The sequence below is a fragment of the Mus musculus genome, chromosome 3, assembly GCF_000001635.26.
Source record: "Mus musculus strain C57BL/6J chromosome 3, GRCm38.p6 C57BL/6J".
Classification (NCBI taxonomy): Eukaryota; Metazoa; Chordata; class Mammalia; order Rodentia; family Muridae; genus Mus; species Mus musculus.
In genome coordinates, this window is record NC_000069.6 from 92,169,210 (window position 1) to 92,186,864 (window position 17,655).

The window sequence follows — 17,655 nt, forward strand, 5'->3', positions numbered from 1 at the left end:
ACTGAAAAAAAAGTATCCATTATTGATTGTCATATTTCTAAAATTCTTCAATATTGTTGAGAAATCCAACCAAAGTCCTGTTTAGGTTACAACTTAAAATCGTAGATATAGATAAATTAGTAAGTTTCACAGTCTAATATAAACTTTAGGTTCTACTTTTTTTTTTATAATCTAACATTCAGACTTTATATTTTGAATGGCTTACCCCTCGGTACATAACCAACCACCATGCCAACAGAGACTGACACTCAAACATGGTGCTTTCATAACTTATGCCCTTCTGATTCAAATTGCATTATAAACTAGGTACTCTCCACTACTAAAATCTATACCATCCATCTAGCCCCTACATAAGTCTATTCACTACTCATTTGGTTTTGTTTGTTTGTTTGTTTCGAACATGTTTGGATTGTTTAGCATATATCAGTGCCCATTTCTTTAGCCCTCAGGACATAACAGACGCTTTTTGTAGGGTCATTGATATGCTTTATACCACCCTCTGAATTTTTTGAACTTTAAATTTTTAAGATGAGGCGATATAAAGTACAACCATTTATCATAGTACCTAACAAGGAACAAACAATTACTAATTGGAAACTACTGGAGTACTTCTTTTATAATATAAATCACGATAATCAAAATCAGATTTGATTGTGCTAAAATATGCATGAAACACAGAGGCAGCAATGATGGAAGTGTAAGGAAAAGTTTCCATGATCATATGCAGTGAGGCTTCATTTGTTGTCTTTTCAGTGGTGTTTTGATAGCTGAGAAGGCTGGAAAAGGATGGGCGGAGGCTGAAATGGCATGTTTAGGCAGAGACTTGGCCAGGGAGCCTGTGCAGTCAGAGGAATTGCTGCAGGTTGAACTGGAAAAACAAGTGATAGAAATCTTGAATGCTAGGTTAGGTCTCGTAATTACAATTTAATTATTTATGTGAGGTGAGCTGCAACATGAATCATCTGGAAGGGAGGATGGATGGAAAAGAGGCCAGTGTACGCACCACTCACCATTTTACACCTGCACATTCACAGAAGAGACAAATTCCACACAAAATAGAGACACACACAGAGACAGAAGAAAACCAACTGACACTCAGCATCTTGAAAAGGAAGAAAACAAATATTCCAGCTAGCAGTGCAGAACTCTGCTTGATCTCTTGCCAGGTAGAGCTAATTCTCATTCTCCTTTCTAAGGATGCTTTGTCCTGAGAGGGTTAAGGTGACTTTTATCTAGATTTATGGAAACAAGATTTCTCAACAATTATTTATTTATTTATTTATTTATCTATCTATTTATTTATTTTTTGAGACATGATCTCATATAAGCCAGATTGGGCTTGATAGCCTTGAACGTCTGATTCCCCTGCCTGGGAGTATAACCTTGCATCACCCTGCCCAGATCAAAAGTAATTTAGATGCACAAAGACATGAGTTGCAACAGAATTTTCTTGAGAAAGAGGTAAGAAGCACATGGGTGGAGTAGGTCTTTACCTGCCATGTTCTCTTCTAGAGACTGAAGGTATATTATTGATTGGCTGTATGCTACTCATAATCAAGTAATTTTTGAATAATAGAGTCACCTCCTTCTCTCTTTGCTTCTTTAGACCACTTCTGTGTGCCTTTGTGCCCTGAGAGTTTTAGGTTAGGGACAGCTGAACAGCCTCATCTCCTTAAGGATGTAGGTGGCTGTGTACGTTGTCACTTTTGGTCTTGACACCTCTTTCCCTTTCCTTGGCTGGTCAGTGCCCAAACTCTCCATGCCTAAGGGTATTGAACTTTCCTATTGTCCTTTGTGTTGTGAATGATTTTTCTGTATCAAGGTTTGTTTATCAAATGATATATTTAATTATTTCAAAGTCATTACTTTAAAATTACTGTTAAGTGAAAAATACAAGTGTTTGCTAAGATATTTCATAAGTTTGAATGTGAGATGAATTGAATAAGGAGGAATTGAACTATGGCTGTTAATGGTTATCTCAGTCTATTTTGTGTTATATAAAAGAATTCATCAGAATTCATGCTTTACAGAAAATAGAAGTCAGTTTAACTTATGTTGCTGATGACTAGAAAGTCCAAGATGGAGGAAGTACACCTGAACGACCATTTGTGCTGTACTATGACATGGTAGAAAGCATCATATGGTGAGTTGTGCTATTTTTTATCTAAGAGCTCTGATTTCAAAACAACCACACTAAATTCTATTATGGTGACAGTACTTCATTTACAAGGCCAAAGCCCTCACGACAGAATCACTATTTAAAGTCCTACCTACCAGCTTTTAGCAGAGGATTGCCTTATCTGGCATGAATGAGAGGGAAGGCCCTTGGTTCTGTGGAAGCTCAATGATGCCCCAGGATAGAGGAATGCTAGGGAGTGGGTGGGTGAGCACACTTATAGAAGCAGGGGAGAGGGGAGATAGGATGGGGTTTATGGGGGGGAACTAGTAAGGGGATAACTGTGAAATGTAAATAAAGTAACCAATAAAAAAAGAAAAGTTTTTAATAAACTTAAAATAAAGCATTCTAGCCATTGCAGATGGATTAGAAAATTTCCTTCCTGTATACACACACACACACACACACACACACACACACACACACACATGGGCATACTTCAGATGATGAGGAATTTTAGACTCTAGAGATAGAAGAGCTGGTTTTGACATGATTTTGGTTTATAAAAGAGAACAAGTTCTCTTTTTGTTTTTTGTTTTTTGATTTTTCTGAAGTTAGTGTATTCAATTCCTATAGTAATTGAAGTAAATATATTGAATGGGTATTCAGAAATGTGACCTGAAATGAGCCCACAACAGGGTCAATACACAGACATGGTGAACAGATGATGCATTAATAAGAGTGACGAGGAAGAAAAATCAAAGGACTGTGAACAGAACATCAAGTTCAGGAAATTTGAAAGGTGTGTCTTAGGGTTTACAAAGATGATGAAACATTGGCCTCCTTTTTGTTTCTCCTCAGGAATTGGTGTATATTGCAACCTAGCCAACATTTGAAGGTGTCTTGTCCTCATCTCATGTGCCCCCTAGCAACGATATTATCAACAAGAACTTCATTTTCTTTATAACCAATATGCTCAAGTCCAGAGACATGATCTGAAGAAATTCTGAAGCAGCAGTGCTTTCTAATGACTTCTAGGCAATTCCATTATTTGCATTGGTGAGATATATGGCATTTACAAACTTATTCTTTAGTCACATATATTACAAAAATTATTACAGGGTATCCAAATAGATTGGTAACAAATAGTCAAGGTGCTACTACCAGTAATTCTAATAGCTCTATCAGTAGATATGGTTTTGGCAGGGCTAGTATAGTGGAATATTAGATATCTACAGAGTCATATGCTTTGGACTTAGGTGGTCTTTTCCTTGTTATGCATTGCAACCATTTTTCTTTTTTTTAAAAAAGTACAATCCCAGCCAGGCAATAGTCTGATAATTCAGTTTCTTCTATCTTATCTTCCCCAAAGCCTACAGCAGCTGCATGCATCATCCAGAAATGAATGCCAACCTCATTTGTTATGATCTTCCGAAAGCAAATTTTATCATTTACACTGGCTATAGATACCTCAAGATGAGGATTATAAATTTTTCAACTCTTCATCCTGAGAATTCTGTAAGGATTCTGCTTTGTGGTGCTTGTATTTATTCAATGGGACACTAAAGCCCATTTACATCTTTAGTATAATTGCAACTGCTAACTCTGAGGTCAGACTCTCTACAGTCATTTCAGATATTAAAACCAATGTATATTACATGCAAACAATAATAGGCACTGAGGACCAAGAGTGAATAAGATGTAACCTTTGCTCTAAAAATGCATAGTATTTTGTATAAAGTATAATATAAATAGGAAATAAAAATATAATGGGAAAATTCAGTGAAAAATATATACAGTTTATAAATGACAGCACTTAATGTAACACTGATTGAATATAAAATATGGACTCAATAAATACTTCCATGCATCTGAAGACAGGTAAAATTCACGAATATTTCAGCATTTGTATTTGCTGACAATTGCTTCTTTAACCCATGGATTATTTAATCATGAAATAGTATATAAGTTACTCCCATCCCTAACCTTTCTGACTAGAGATATTCAGCAAGAACATTTCTTCCTTCCAGAGTTGTTATCAACTACTGTTAGCGGTGGTAATTGGGTTATTAATTCTTATTTTGCCTGAGAAGAGTAAAACAAAACAAAAAGACAAAACTTCATTATGGTCTGTTTCAAGAAGGAATTAACTCTGTGTTTCTGGAAGCTTCATTTGCCTTAAGCAATGCATTGAGGTCTTAATTTACTTGGGACAAATCAGATTTTACCTTATGTTTAGGTCATTTTGTAGCCACTGCTGTCACATCTTCCTGCTGAGTGTTTGCTTAATCCGAGTGAAGATACCTTTGGAGAGGGAAGCACGGACTTCATTATGGATCAGTGATACATTGAGTCTGCAGGGGAGAAATGGAAAACAGAGGCTCCTTAAGTTAAATCCATGTGAACACCAAAAACCACAAATATATTTGGATATGTGTCACATCCACCTCATCAAATGCTGTGTAATACAGATGGAAGATATCACCCAGACATCTATAATTTTATCCAAAAATGACACTATAAATGGAACTAGCGGCCCAGGATACAGATACAGTTATGTAGCACCAACTCATAGACAGAAAACTAAGGATTTCCTTAACTATCCCCAACATAAATAATAATATCTTGGTGACTGTTACCTAAATAAAAAAGTTACAGTAGAAAATCATTGTGTTTGGAGCTGTGACGAAAGGACGGACCATCTAGAGACTGCCATATCCAGGGATCCACCCCATAATCAGCTTCCAAATGCTGACACCATTGCATACACTAGCAAGATTTTGCTGAAAGGACCCAGATATAGCTGTCTCTTGTGAGACTATGCTGGGGCCTAGCAAACACAGAAGTGGATGCTCACAGTCAGCTAGTGGATGGATCACAGGGCCCCCAATGGAGGAGCTAGAGAAAGTATCCAAGGAGCTAAAGAGATCTGCAACCCTATCGGTGGAACAACATTATGAACTAACCAGTACCCCGGAGCTCTTGACTCTAGCTGCATATGTATCAAAAGATGGCCTAGTCGGCCATCACTGGGAAGAGAGGCCCATTGGACACGCAAACTTTATATGCCCCAGTACAGAGGAACGCCAGGGCCAAAAAGTGGGAGTGGGTGGGTAGGGGAAAATAGATTATCTTTTCATACAGTATATCCTGATTATAGTTTCTTCTCCCTCTACTCCTCTCAGTACCTTGCCACCTTTCCTTCCCTCCAAATATAACCCCTTTCTGTCTTTTACTAGAAAATAACAGGTTTCTAAGAGATAACAACCAAACATGACAAAATAAAATACAATATGATGAAGCAAAAATTGTTATATTGAAATTGGGCATGGCTACCCAACATGAGGAGAAAAGTACCAAGAGTAGGTACAAGCATCAGAGAAATACTCGTTATTATCATCAGGAGTACCATAAAAATACTAATCTAATAGCTATAATATATATGCAGAGAATCTGGTACAGTCACATATAGGCCTGTGCTTTCTGCTTCAATCTCTGTGACCTCCTATGTCCTTTGCTTAGTTGATCTAAGTGGCATTGCAGAAAAGCTTCGTTTGACAGTGGGAAACAGTCAAACTAGGGAATCATAACTTACTAAGGTTCTGAAAATGAGTTATTGTTAAGTGCTTGGCTCCAAAAGATACATGTATGACATATCCCCTGCAACCCATGGAACATAGCAGAAGAGAGGATGGATGGATGGACAGTGAGAATCAAAGGACATATTGAGATGTCATCTGGATATGACATGTCTATTGTATCCAAGAACACACAACCACTGCAACTGCCTGAATCAGCCCTGAACCAAAAAATACTGTGGTGAGGGGTATATAAGAGTAAGAGGGTTATTATGGGAAAATGAAGGGGGTTGGCAGGAATGGGAAGAGGAGAGGAGAAGGTAATTGAGTATTAGTGTTATCAAATCACATTTTTTTTACTTTTCTTTTTTATTAGATATTTTCTTTATTTACATTTCAAATGTTATTCCCTTTCTTATTTTCCCCTCAGAAAACCCCCTATCACTTCCCCCCTCCACCTGCTCACCAACCCACCCACTCCAGCTTCCTGGCCCTGGCATTCACCTATACTGGGGAACATTCACAGGATGAAGGGCCGCTCTTTCCATTGATGACTGACTAGTCCATTCTCTGCTACATATACAGCTAGAGCCATGAGTCCCACCATGTGTTTTCTTTGGTTGATGGTTTAGTCCCAGGGAGGTCTGGGGGTACTGGTTAGTTCATATTGTTGTTCCTCCTATGGGAATGCAAACTCCTTCAGCTCTTTGAGTGCTTTTCCTAGCTCCTTCATTAGGGACCCAGTGCTCTGTCCAATGAATGGCTGTGAGCATCCACTTCTGTATTTCTCAGGCACTGGCAGAGCCTCTCAGGAGACAGCTATATCAGGTTCTTGTTACCAAGCTCTTGTTGTCATCCACAATAGTGCCTGGGTTTGATGGTTGTATATAGGATGGATACAGAGGTATGGCAGTCTCTGGATGATCATTCCTACAGTTTCTGCTCCACATTTTGACTTTGTAACTCCTTCCATGGGTGTTTTGTTCCCCCTTCTAAGAAGGATCAAAGTGTCCATACTTTGGTCTTCCTTCTTCTCGAGTTTCATGTGTTTTATGAATTGTATCTTGGGTATTCCAAGCTTCTGGGCTAATTTCCATTTATCAGTGAGTGCATATCATGTGTGTTCTTTTGTGATTGGGCTACCTCACTCAGGATAATATCCTCCAGATCCATCCATTTGCTAAGAATTTCATAAATTAATTGTTTTTAATAGCTGAGTCGCACTCCATTGTGTAAATGTACTACATTTTCTGTATCCATTCCTCTGTTGAGGGACATCTGGGTTCTTTCCAGCTCCTGGCTATTATAAATACAGAGGTAAATAAAGTATTCTCAACTGAGAAATACTGAATGGCTGAGAAGCACCTAAAGAAATGTTAAACATCCTTAGTCATCAGGGAAATGCAATTCAAAACAACCCTGAGATTCTACCTCACACCAGTCAGAATAGCTAAGATAAAAAACTCAGGTGACAGCAGATGATGGCTAGAATGTAGAGAAAGAGGAACATTCCTCCATTGATGGTGGGATTGCAAGCTGGTACAACCACTCTGGAAATCAGTTTGGCAGTTCCTCAGAAAATTGGACATAGTACTACCAGAGGATCCAGAAATACCACTCCTGGGCATATAACCAGAAGATGCTCCAACATGTAACAAGGACACATGCTCCACTATGTTCAAATCACATTTAAAGCAAGTATGTATGATACTGTCAAAATATATATTAATATACGTTTTAGTCTGAAGGTGAGGAGAAAAAGCAACATTCAGGGAAGAAAAGCGAACACCATTGACAATGAATATGGATTTCTCTGAGAGTTGTGGAAATGAGACATATCCTAATGTGAATATGGGATCTCTAGGGGAGAGTTGCAACTGTTCTAATATTAGTAACATTCTCAATTTTGGCAGTTCTCATTACATCCCAAAACACTACTAAGAAACTTGTGGGGTTTTTTCTTCTTCTTTCTCCATTTGACAGGTTTGGTGACTCTGGTGGAGGTCCCTTGGATAGAACTATAATGTGATAAAGTAAAAACAGAAGCCACTGGAGTTGCACAAGAGCTTTGGTACATGTCAATTTCCTGTAAATGAAGGTTCTGATTATAGTCCTATTAAATTGCAGGGCTTAAAATGGGAAAGGGAGAAAAGCCTTAAGCAGTTTTCGATTGTGCAAACAGAGTTCTTGTCTTTCTGCTGGCATGAGGTTTCAATTGGATCCTAGGGTGAGGCAATTTTCCCTGTTCTCACCTTTTGCCCAGTTTTTCTTGCTATTCTATCCTTTCTCTATAGAAAAAAGAAAAAAAAAGTTCAAACCAAAAATTACTCCCCCAAACAAACAAACAAACAAACAAACAAACAAAACACTGTATATGCAGAAAGACAGGCACCTAAGCTAATTCAATTAACAGAGGACTTCCCCCAGCCCAAGAAAGAACACATGTCTCTAGTAAGCTGCTTGTTCACAGAGGTGAAAAAGGAGTATTTCGAGAAAAGTCAATCTCTTTAATAAATTGTTCTCTTGCCCTACAAAAAGTTAAACTTAAAAGAGATCAGATATCTTAACGAAAGATTCAAAATTTGGAACTACTAGAAGAAAAATAGAACTACTGAAGGATATTAATATAGGGGAAAATTAGTCTATAGGAATCCAAAAACCCATCAAACAAGGCACTGGACAAATGGGACTACATCAAGTTAAAAGGTTTGAACAGAAAAGGAAAAAATAGCTAACAGACTTGGACAGACTATTTGTCAACCATTAGTGGAAGATGAATAACTAGTATATGTAAGTAACTAAAAATCTTAACATTGAAACAATAATGCACAGAAAAATAGTCAAATGTGTTCAACACACATTTCTAAAGAAACAGGCAGAGAGTACAGGAAACAAAAACTTTCAAAATATTATTAATCATCAAAGAAATGCAAGAGGAAACTGAATGGAAATTCATTCTATTTTCAGTCAGAATGGCAAATAAGAAATAGAAAAAAGACAATCCAAATAAAAGAAATGCTAAGGAGTGTAGAAAAAGGAAGGCTCTTATACATGATTAGTGTAAATGTGATATAGTATTGTATTTAAACAAAAGTTTGGATGGTGATAAAAACTAATGTTTTGATTATAATGTGCTCCAGCTATTCTACTCCTAAGTATTTATTTAGAAGAAATAAAATCACCATGCAGAAAAGATACCTGCATGCCATGTTTGTTACAGTATAATTCACATTGGGCGACATATGGAATCAGCATATGAATGGATAACGAGATTGTGGTATATAGGCAAAGACTTATGACAGATGAAACTATTGAGAATAAGTGACTGTTGGATGCTTAATCCTTAGTGGGACATTGTTATCAGTGCCTATTTCCTACAAACACTCAACTAACATCATGGAAGAAAGAATAGCTTTTTTTACTATAAAAGGCAGAGGAAATAAGGAGGTTGAGGAGACTGGCTTTTCTCCAATGTAAACTTTCTTACCTTTGTGGACACTCAGTTTGATTTGTGTGCTTTTTTATGGGTCCTCTGTCCTATTAAACTGGTCTAGTTGGTATATTTCTGCCAATTTCATATTCTTTTTGCTACTAATCTTCTAAGTATAAAATGGCAGAGTTGTGATTATTGCCTAGGGCTCACACACAGTTGAGTCCTTTTATGAAATAGGAATAGAATAACAAACTCATGAGGCCTATTTCTGAAGATCTTTAAGGTGTAACAAGTGCTGGGAGAGGGAGGGAGAAGAACATATTTTTAGTGGTATAGCCACTGGTAAGTCACACCTGCTCCTGGAAATAGACCCCCACCCATTATGGAGGTAGATATTCCAAATTAAACTCATCAGATACCCCAGAATTCTCATAAATGTAAAAGAGAGATTCAGTTAATTGGGAAGAGAAAAGAGGTCAGTGGGACAGAGAGGAGGTAAGATAGGGTAATGAAGGCAAACATGATTAAAACAAATTATGTACATGTATGAAAATGCACAATGAATCCTATTGATTTGGGTATTTTATAAATATTAATAAAAAAGAGATTGTGGTATGTATACACAAGGAGTTTCATTAAGCTACAAAGAAGAATTAATTCATGCTACTTGCAGGGAAATAGATGATATTGAAGACCATAATATTAAGAAATATAAACTAGATGAAGAAAGACAAGTACTACTAATTATCTCTCACATATAAAAAATAAAACTCAAAAAGGTGAAGAAATATGGTGTTCAAGGAGAAGACTATTATGAAAGGGGAAGGGAATTTTGTGAAGGAGTTTAGAGAAACCCAGAGAAGGCAGAAGGGTGCATATTCTTACAGCAAGTTGTAGGCATGCATAAATACATCATAGGGAATTCATATGACTGAAAAATAAACACATGCTGATGAGTATAGCAAAGAAATCAAAATGTACTAGACAGTACTAAACTCTGAGAAATCATTTGTAATGTACATTTTGAATGAAGCTCAGTGTTGTGTTCTTACCTTATACATGGAGGGGTGAAGAAAATAAACATGAGAATTTACTGATATTCTTAAATAAAGGCACGCTATGATTCTGTTGAGGCATAGTAACTTAAAATGCACATTATCAATGTGGTGGCACAAATTTTAATACCAGCATTTGGGAGGCAGAGGCAGAGGCAGAGGCAGAGGCAGAGGCAGAGGCAGAGGCAGAGGCAGAGGCAGAGGCAGAGGCAGAGGCAGAGGCAGAGGCAGAGGCAGAGGCAGAGGAGGCAGAGGGGCAAAGGGGCAGAGGGGCAGAAGCAGAGGGGCAGAGGCAGAGGGGCGGAGGCAGACAGGCAGAGGCAGACAGGCAGAGGCAGAGTCAGACAGGCAGAAGCAGAGGCGGACAGGCAGAGGCGGACAGGCAGAGGCAGAGGCAGAGGCAGAGGCAGAGGCAGAGGCAGAGGAGGCAGAGGGGCAAAGGGGCAGAGGGGCAGAAGCAGAGGGGCAGAGGCAGAGGGGCGGAGGCAGAGAGGCAGAGGCAGACAGGCAGAGGCAGAGTCAGACAGGCAGAAGCAGAGGCGGACAGGCAGAGGCGGACAGGCAGAGGCAGAGGCAGAGGCAGAGGCAGAGGCAGAGGCAGAGGCAGAGGCAGAGGCAGAGGCAGAGGAGGCAGAGGGGCAAAGGGGCAGAGGGGCAGAAGCAGAGGGGCAGAGGCAGAGGGGCGGAGGCAGAGAGGCAGAGGCAGACAGGCAGAGGCAGAGGCAGACAGGCAGAAGCAGAGGCGGACAGGCAGAGGCGGACAGGCAGAGGCAGAGGCAGAGGCAGAGGCAGAGGCAGAGGCAGAGGCAGAGGCAGACAGGCAGACAGGCAGACAGGCAGACAGGCAGACAGGCAGACAGGCAGACAGGCAGACAGGCAGACAGGCAGAGGCAGACAGGCAGAGGCAGAGTCAGACAGGCAGAGGCAGAGTCAGACAGGCAGAGGCAGAGGCAGAGAGGCAGAGGCAGATGAATCTCTGTGTTTGAAGCCATCCTTGTCCACATAGCATGTTCCAGAACAGATAAAGGTGCATAAGAGCAGTCAGCTTTGCATAGAATCTGCCTGTGATGTCTTTGTTCTTCTCCCCTTGTCTCTCTTTTGGTCCTCTCTGAATTGCTCATTCAAATACTTCAGAATCCACAGCCAAACAATGGATGAAAGTTGGGGACTCTTATGGAAGAGTCAGAGGAAGTATTGAAAGCCCTGAAGGGAATAGGAACTCCATAGGAAGACCAACAGAGACAACTAACATGTACTCTTGAGGCTCTCAGAGTCTGAAACACCAACCAAAGAACATACACAGACTGGACCTAGGCCTTCCCGCACACATGTAGATGTTCAGCGTGGTCTTCATGTGGGTCTGGAATAACTGGATCAGGGGCTATTGCAAAAAGTGGTGCCAGTATGTGGTGGAATATGTTCTAGGTGGGCTGCCTTGCTTGGCCTAGGTGAGAGAGGACTACCCTAGCCTAGGAGAGTCTTAAAGTGCCTGGGAAGGGGGATGAGTGGTGGTGGGGTGTTAGGTACCCAGTGGGGCCCCCACTACCTCAGAGAAGAAGGGGAGGGGTGATGTGAAAAGGATTCTGGGATTCTGGGAAGGGTCTGGGAAGGGGTGGCCAGGATGGGGCAGTGAGCTGGATGTAAAGTAAATAAGTTAAAGAAAGAAAGAAAGAAAGAAAGAAAGAAAGAAAGAAAGAAAGAAAGAAAGACTCGCTTTGATCCATAATTCACATCTCCACCTCTTTACCTACCATACACCACCTGAGTTCTTTCACTTTGTTACTTTGAATCCATGTTATATTTCTGGTTATCTTTTAGTCTCTTGTTTATTCCATTCAATAAAACACAGGAAGTTTCCCTGTGTGAGAAGTGAAGGGCAGGAGCTAGGGTAAGGAAGAATAAAGAGATGAGGGCATTTCTTACACATTTTTTCTCTATTACAGATTTAGTAAAAACATTTTCCACCAAAACATATAAGGCTGTTTTGAGGCATGCATTAAAAAATATTTAGGGAGCTAAATCCAACTGTTAAATGCCTGTTTAATGTTTATTGTTCTCTACCACCTGCTATATTCCAGGACGAGGTCAACACCTTGACTTCAGAGTGGTGAAAATCTATCAGGGAAGCTGAAATTTACGTGAGAAGCAGCTGAGAAGAAACTAGTTGGGCATCTAGATGCGAATCCTAAGAGCTGCAATAACAACTTGACAGGCAAGATAACCCCACTGGGTAATGGTGTCATGGGTGACATGGGGGTAACCCACAGTTTTCTGATTGGATTTGAGACCTGTTCCACAGCAGTGATTTCTTGTCTAATACTGTAAATCCTGGTCAAAGTTCCATGGCTGCAAAAGTCCTAGACCCTATTGAGGGTTCTATTACTGTTGTTCTACAAAATAGTCATACTGTCAAACTGTCTTCTAAATGTTTATCTTTATATCCATAGATTAATGCTACCCTCAATCTTCTCAGAGAAGCTTCTGGGTGCAGTGGGTAACCGTCCATTCAGGAACTCCTAACCAGTCACTGTTCAGAGGATAAATGACTGTTGATCCTTAGACCTAAGTGTGGCATCTGTATTATTCTCCAAAGAAAAGGGAACTTTGCAGGAAAGGGAGAGTAAAAAATCAGAGGGTGGGGAAGAGTTTTATGAAATTCTTCTGGATACAAATAAGACCTACAAACTTACAACTGCTCTGATTAGCTCTACAATATCTGCCCAAAATGAGCACACCAATGTTCCATCATGGATGAAAGATGAACTCCTGAGGTCCCACTGTTAGCAGAGGAGGATTATTGACAGTCAATGGTTAATGGAGAATGGGAGTCATTTTCTTCAATGGGGTAGTCCCTGATGTCTGTGCTTCAGTAAATAACCCTCACATATATTCATACAAGTAATTCCAGTTAAATCCAGTGGGTCAAGAAAACTCAAACACAGACATGAAGTTAGAAGAACACTTGAGAAGAAACAGGGGTTCAGCAGAAATTGGAGAAAATTAGAGAGTGTAATGAGTTTGTGTGAAAATAATCAAAATATATTACATACATCTATAGAGTCAGTAAAGATTAAAAGAATTAGCAATCAAAACTGTAAATTTAAATTACTTATCCTCTTATTTGTACTTGGAATAATAAGGTTAATATTTACACTTACTTTTTGAATGTTAAGCTTATAAGTACATAAATTGTTTAGAATTATGTATGGCTCTCAAAAAGCATAAAGTGTCACATATAACCAGAGCTCAGCTAGGTAGTTTTTTTTTTATTATTTTTTTAAACTATGAATTTAGTGCTTTGCTTTTGCTCCTGAAAGATGAATTTAGCAGAAATTAATTTTAACTTAGGTGTCTATTATATTAGATTTGTTTTTATGCATCTTAGGGTGTTTTTTTTTTCTTCTTCCCCCTCCTTGCTTTCTCTTCCTCCTTCTCCTTGTGTTTGGTTTCATTCAGGATATTAAAGCATGCTATTATTACATCAAGAGGAATGCTGGAGTTGATTCTTTCAAGCTCACAGAAGCTGCTTGTCAGCCAGTATCACAAGTCAGGGCATAATTTAGAGTTATACACTCTCAGTAGCTGTCAAGTTGAGAATAGCAATATCTATACAGGCAGGTTTTTCTCCAGAGTTTTGGCAATCATGTACATACTTACCATTGACTGCATCTTAAAACATACTAACCTCTATTCTGTATTGTATTAGTTTCTTTGTGGAGGTTACCTTCTGAGGTTTGCCAAATGTAGTGTAGTGCAGTCTGGCTAATCCCTAGTGCTTCCAATTAGTTGTCATCCTAGGGCTTCCATTCTTTTAATAAAAAGTTTCAAGTGTTTTACATCTGAAATGTTTCTGCATTTATCATTCAGGAGGGCTCTGCCTTTGTGTGTTGGAGTTAAGCATCACTGAATGTGTGTGTCTGTGTATATGCCTGTGTCTGTCTGTATGTGTGTGTGCACATGCATGTGTGCAGATGTCCACAGAGGCCAGAAGAAGGCAACTCGTTCTCTGCATCAGACATTACAGGCTGTTATGTGCCACCTGACATGGGTAGTGAGAGCTGAACTTGAGTCCTCTGCAAAGGTGATATACACTACTGACAGCTGAGCCATCTCTCCAGCCTCCATACTATTTCTATGTGAATACCCAATTTGAATTACTGTTATTACTGTTGAACAACACAAACACACAAACACACACAAATGAACACACACAAAACCACGGTGTTGACAACTTGGGATCAGAAAATATATCACTGGGGTTATTCTGGGAGAAAACTGAATCTTTGAATCTTAATAATAATGTAGCCTAAATGATATCTGCCTAATGACCATACCAGCTGACTTACCTTCATTGTATTTTTTAAAGCAAATGTCCTGTTGTGTAATTGCTATAGAAAGAAATGTATACATTAAATGTGCATAATTTGATATATTTGAAATAGATACTAGGATAAAATGTAAAAACAACAAGATAAAGGCTTACTGTCAATTCTTATAAATGCTTCAAAAAAATTAAGAATAGGGAATGTAACTGGTCCCACCCAGGTTTGAGATAATACAAAAACAAAAACAAACACCACAAGAAAAATGAGTTAATGTTTATGATATGACTATTAAAGTAAAAATTTAAAATTCTTAACAAAATTCTCGTGAACACACTTCAACTTATATTAAAAGGGTCATATAATGATTAACATGTGGGAATTATTTCTGGGATGCAAAAAATAGTTGAACATACACAAATCTATAGATATAATTAACCATATGAACAGAAGTGTGGGTAAAAGCCACACAATCACTTCAATGAAGCTTTGTGACAATAGTGACAAAAAGCTTTGTGACAATAGTGAACACTCACTAATAAAAACATATAAAACATAGTAAGTATATTAGGAATATATCTTAACATAAAAGGCAGCAATGATAGACTCAGAGGTAACATTAATTCTATTTCCTCTGTCACTGAGAGATATTTGGCAGAAGAGCATCTTGATTTATTATTGTGGATTAAAGTCGAAATAACTTTGTTTTTTGCACAAAACTAGGCTATAAATGTTAAACAAATAGAATAAAAATGTTAAACAAATAGAATAAAAATGGCCACTGAAAATATAACCATTTCCCTCTCCTTGTTCTTTCTATCTACACTACCTTTCTTGCTCCTCTACCTTCCTTCCTTTAGAAATTTCTCTAATTCCTATGAAACTACCCTAGATTTCCTATAAAAATTTTTTAGGTAAAACAGGAACTTTAAGACCAGGTTGTTCTCTTAACCTCATGATATCTGATTTTCATAAGTTATTTTGCTAAATGTATTAATTATATTGTCTTATTTGCACTATTCAAAAACTTTTGCTATAACAGTGCTATAACATGCATGCTCTCATAAGGAAAATGAGGACTGTCAATAGATTCACACGAAATCACAACTCTGCTTAAAATAAAGATCAAAGAGTAAACTTAGTCATTGTGATTGTATTGTAGGACCTTGATAATGCAATATTGATTCATAGATTTATTTGTTTCAGTGTCTGTGTTTCTCTGGATATTTAAGTATTTAAGCATTTTGAATTGGAAAAAGAAATCACAAAATATATACACATCCAAATATAACCTCAAAAAATAAAAGACTTTTTTTTTTTAAAAAAAATGTCATGTAGTGGAAGTTGGTCTTTTTCTACTCTGATCACTTAGACTGTTATAGTTTGCTGCTGGGGCAACCACTATTGGTACTTTTTAATAACTCCATCATTAATTTTAAAGATTTGCTTTATATAGAATATTTAAAGCATTTATTAGGAATATACTAAGTCATCCTTCTTTAGTTATTTTCTATGTGTACTTTGAAGTAATAGGGTTTTCTTTGTAAAGTTGAAAATTTTTATAGATCATTTTTCCCTAAGAAAATAGAATTTTAATTTAGCTAATGAATTATAGATAATAACCCCAATGGTGTTCTTGGTAAGACTAAATTTGGAATTTCACAGATATTCATGAAGCAAAGTCAGCTGTGGGAAGCCGCCCCCACATTCGCCGTCACAAGATGGCGCTGACATCCTGTGTTCTAAGTTGGTAAACAAATAATCTGCGCATGAGCCAAGGGTATTTACGACTACTTGTACTCTGTTTTTCCCGTGAACGTCAGCTCGGCCATGGGCTGCAGCCAATCAGGGAGTGATGCGTCCTAGGCAGTTGTTGTTCTCTTTAAAGAGGAAAGGGGTTTCGTTTTCTCTCTCTCTTGCTTCTTACACTCTGGCCCCATAAAGATGTAAGCAATAAAGCTTTGCCGTAGAAGATTCTGGTTGTTGTGTTCTTCCTGGCCGGTCGTGAGAACGCGTCGAATAACAATTGGTGCCGAATCCCGGGACGAGAAAAAACTCCGGACTGGCGCAGGGAAGATCCCTCATTCCGGAACCAGAACTGCGGATCACGTTTATAAAGGTTCCCGTAACACAGACTGTTGAGAAGGATTCAACTGCCGAATTCAGAACTCATCAGCTGGGGAACGACGGTGATAAAGGTTCCCGTAAAGCAGACTGTTAAGAAGGATTCAACTGTATGAATTCAGAACTTTTCAGCTGGGGAACGAGAGTACCAGTGAGTATGTTTGGCCTTGAATTTTTTCTGGTGTTAGGAGCCCTTTTGTTCCTTTTCACATGTTATCAAGTGATTAAGATAGGGCTGAAAATTCTAGAGGAAATTCAGGACAAGCTATCAGAAGTAAAGCGGGAAGAAAGAGTAGGAACAAAGAGGAAGTATGGTACACAAAATAAGTATACAGGCCTTTCCAAGGGTCTTGAACCCGAGGAAAAGTTAAGGTTAGGTAGGAATACCTGGAGAGAGATTAGAAGAAAAAGAGGAAAAAGGGAGAAGAAAAAAGATCGATTAGCGGAGGTCTCTAGGAGATACTCGTCACTAGATGAGCTCAGGAAGCCAGCTCTTAGTAGCTCTGAAGCAAGTGAAGAATCCTCCTCTGAGGAAACAGACTGGGAGGAAGAAGCAGCCCATTACCAGCCAGCTAATTGGTCAAGAAAAAAGCCAAAAGCGGCTGGCGAAAGTCAGCGTACTGTTCAACCTCCCGGCAGTCGGTTTCAAGGTCCGCCCTATGCGGAGCCCCCGCCCTGCGTAGTGCGTCAGCAATGCGCAGAGAGATGCGCAGAGAGGCAGTGCGCAGAGAGATGCGCAGAGAGGCAGTGCGCAGAGAGATGCGCAGAGAGGCAGTGCGCAGAGAGATGCGCAGAGAGGCAGTGCGCAGAGAGGCAGTGCGCAGACTCATTCATTCCCCGAGAGGAACAAAAGAAAATACAACAGGCATTTCCGGTCTTTGAAGGAGCCGAGGGTGGGCGTGTCCACGCTCCGGTAGAATACGTACAGATTAAGGAAATTGCCGAGTCGGTTCGTAAATACGGAACCAATGCTAATTTCACCTTGGTGCAGTTAGACAGGCTCGCTGGCATGGCACTAACTCCTGCT

At 39.1% G+C, this 17,655-nt stretch overlaps 1 long non-coding RNA gene across 4 annotated transcripts; it reads left to right on the forward strand.

The window, feature by feature from the left end:
• The first annotated feature begins 975 nt into the window (after positions 1-975).
• Positions 976-14,020, forward strand: Gm35439. 4 transcript variants are annotated; one of them, XR_375831.2, is made up of 5 exons: positions 976-1,166; positions 2,031-2,143; positions 2,978-3,175; positions 4,356-7,765; positions 12,261-14,020. It is a non-coding gene; the product is annotated as a predicted gene, 35439 (long non-coding RNA). The 4 variants fall into 4 exon arrangements; XR_375834.2 differs by lacking the exon at positions 12,261-14,020 and adding an exon at positions 1,312-1,461 and having other exon boundaries at positions 4,356-4,837; XR_375832.2 differs by lacking the exon at positions 4,356-7,765.
• The last annotated feature ends 3,635 nt before the right edge of the window (positions 14,021-17,655 follow it).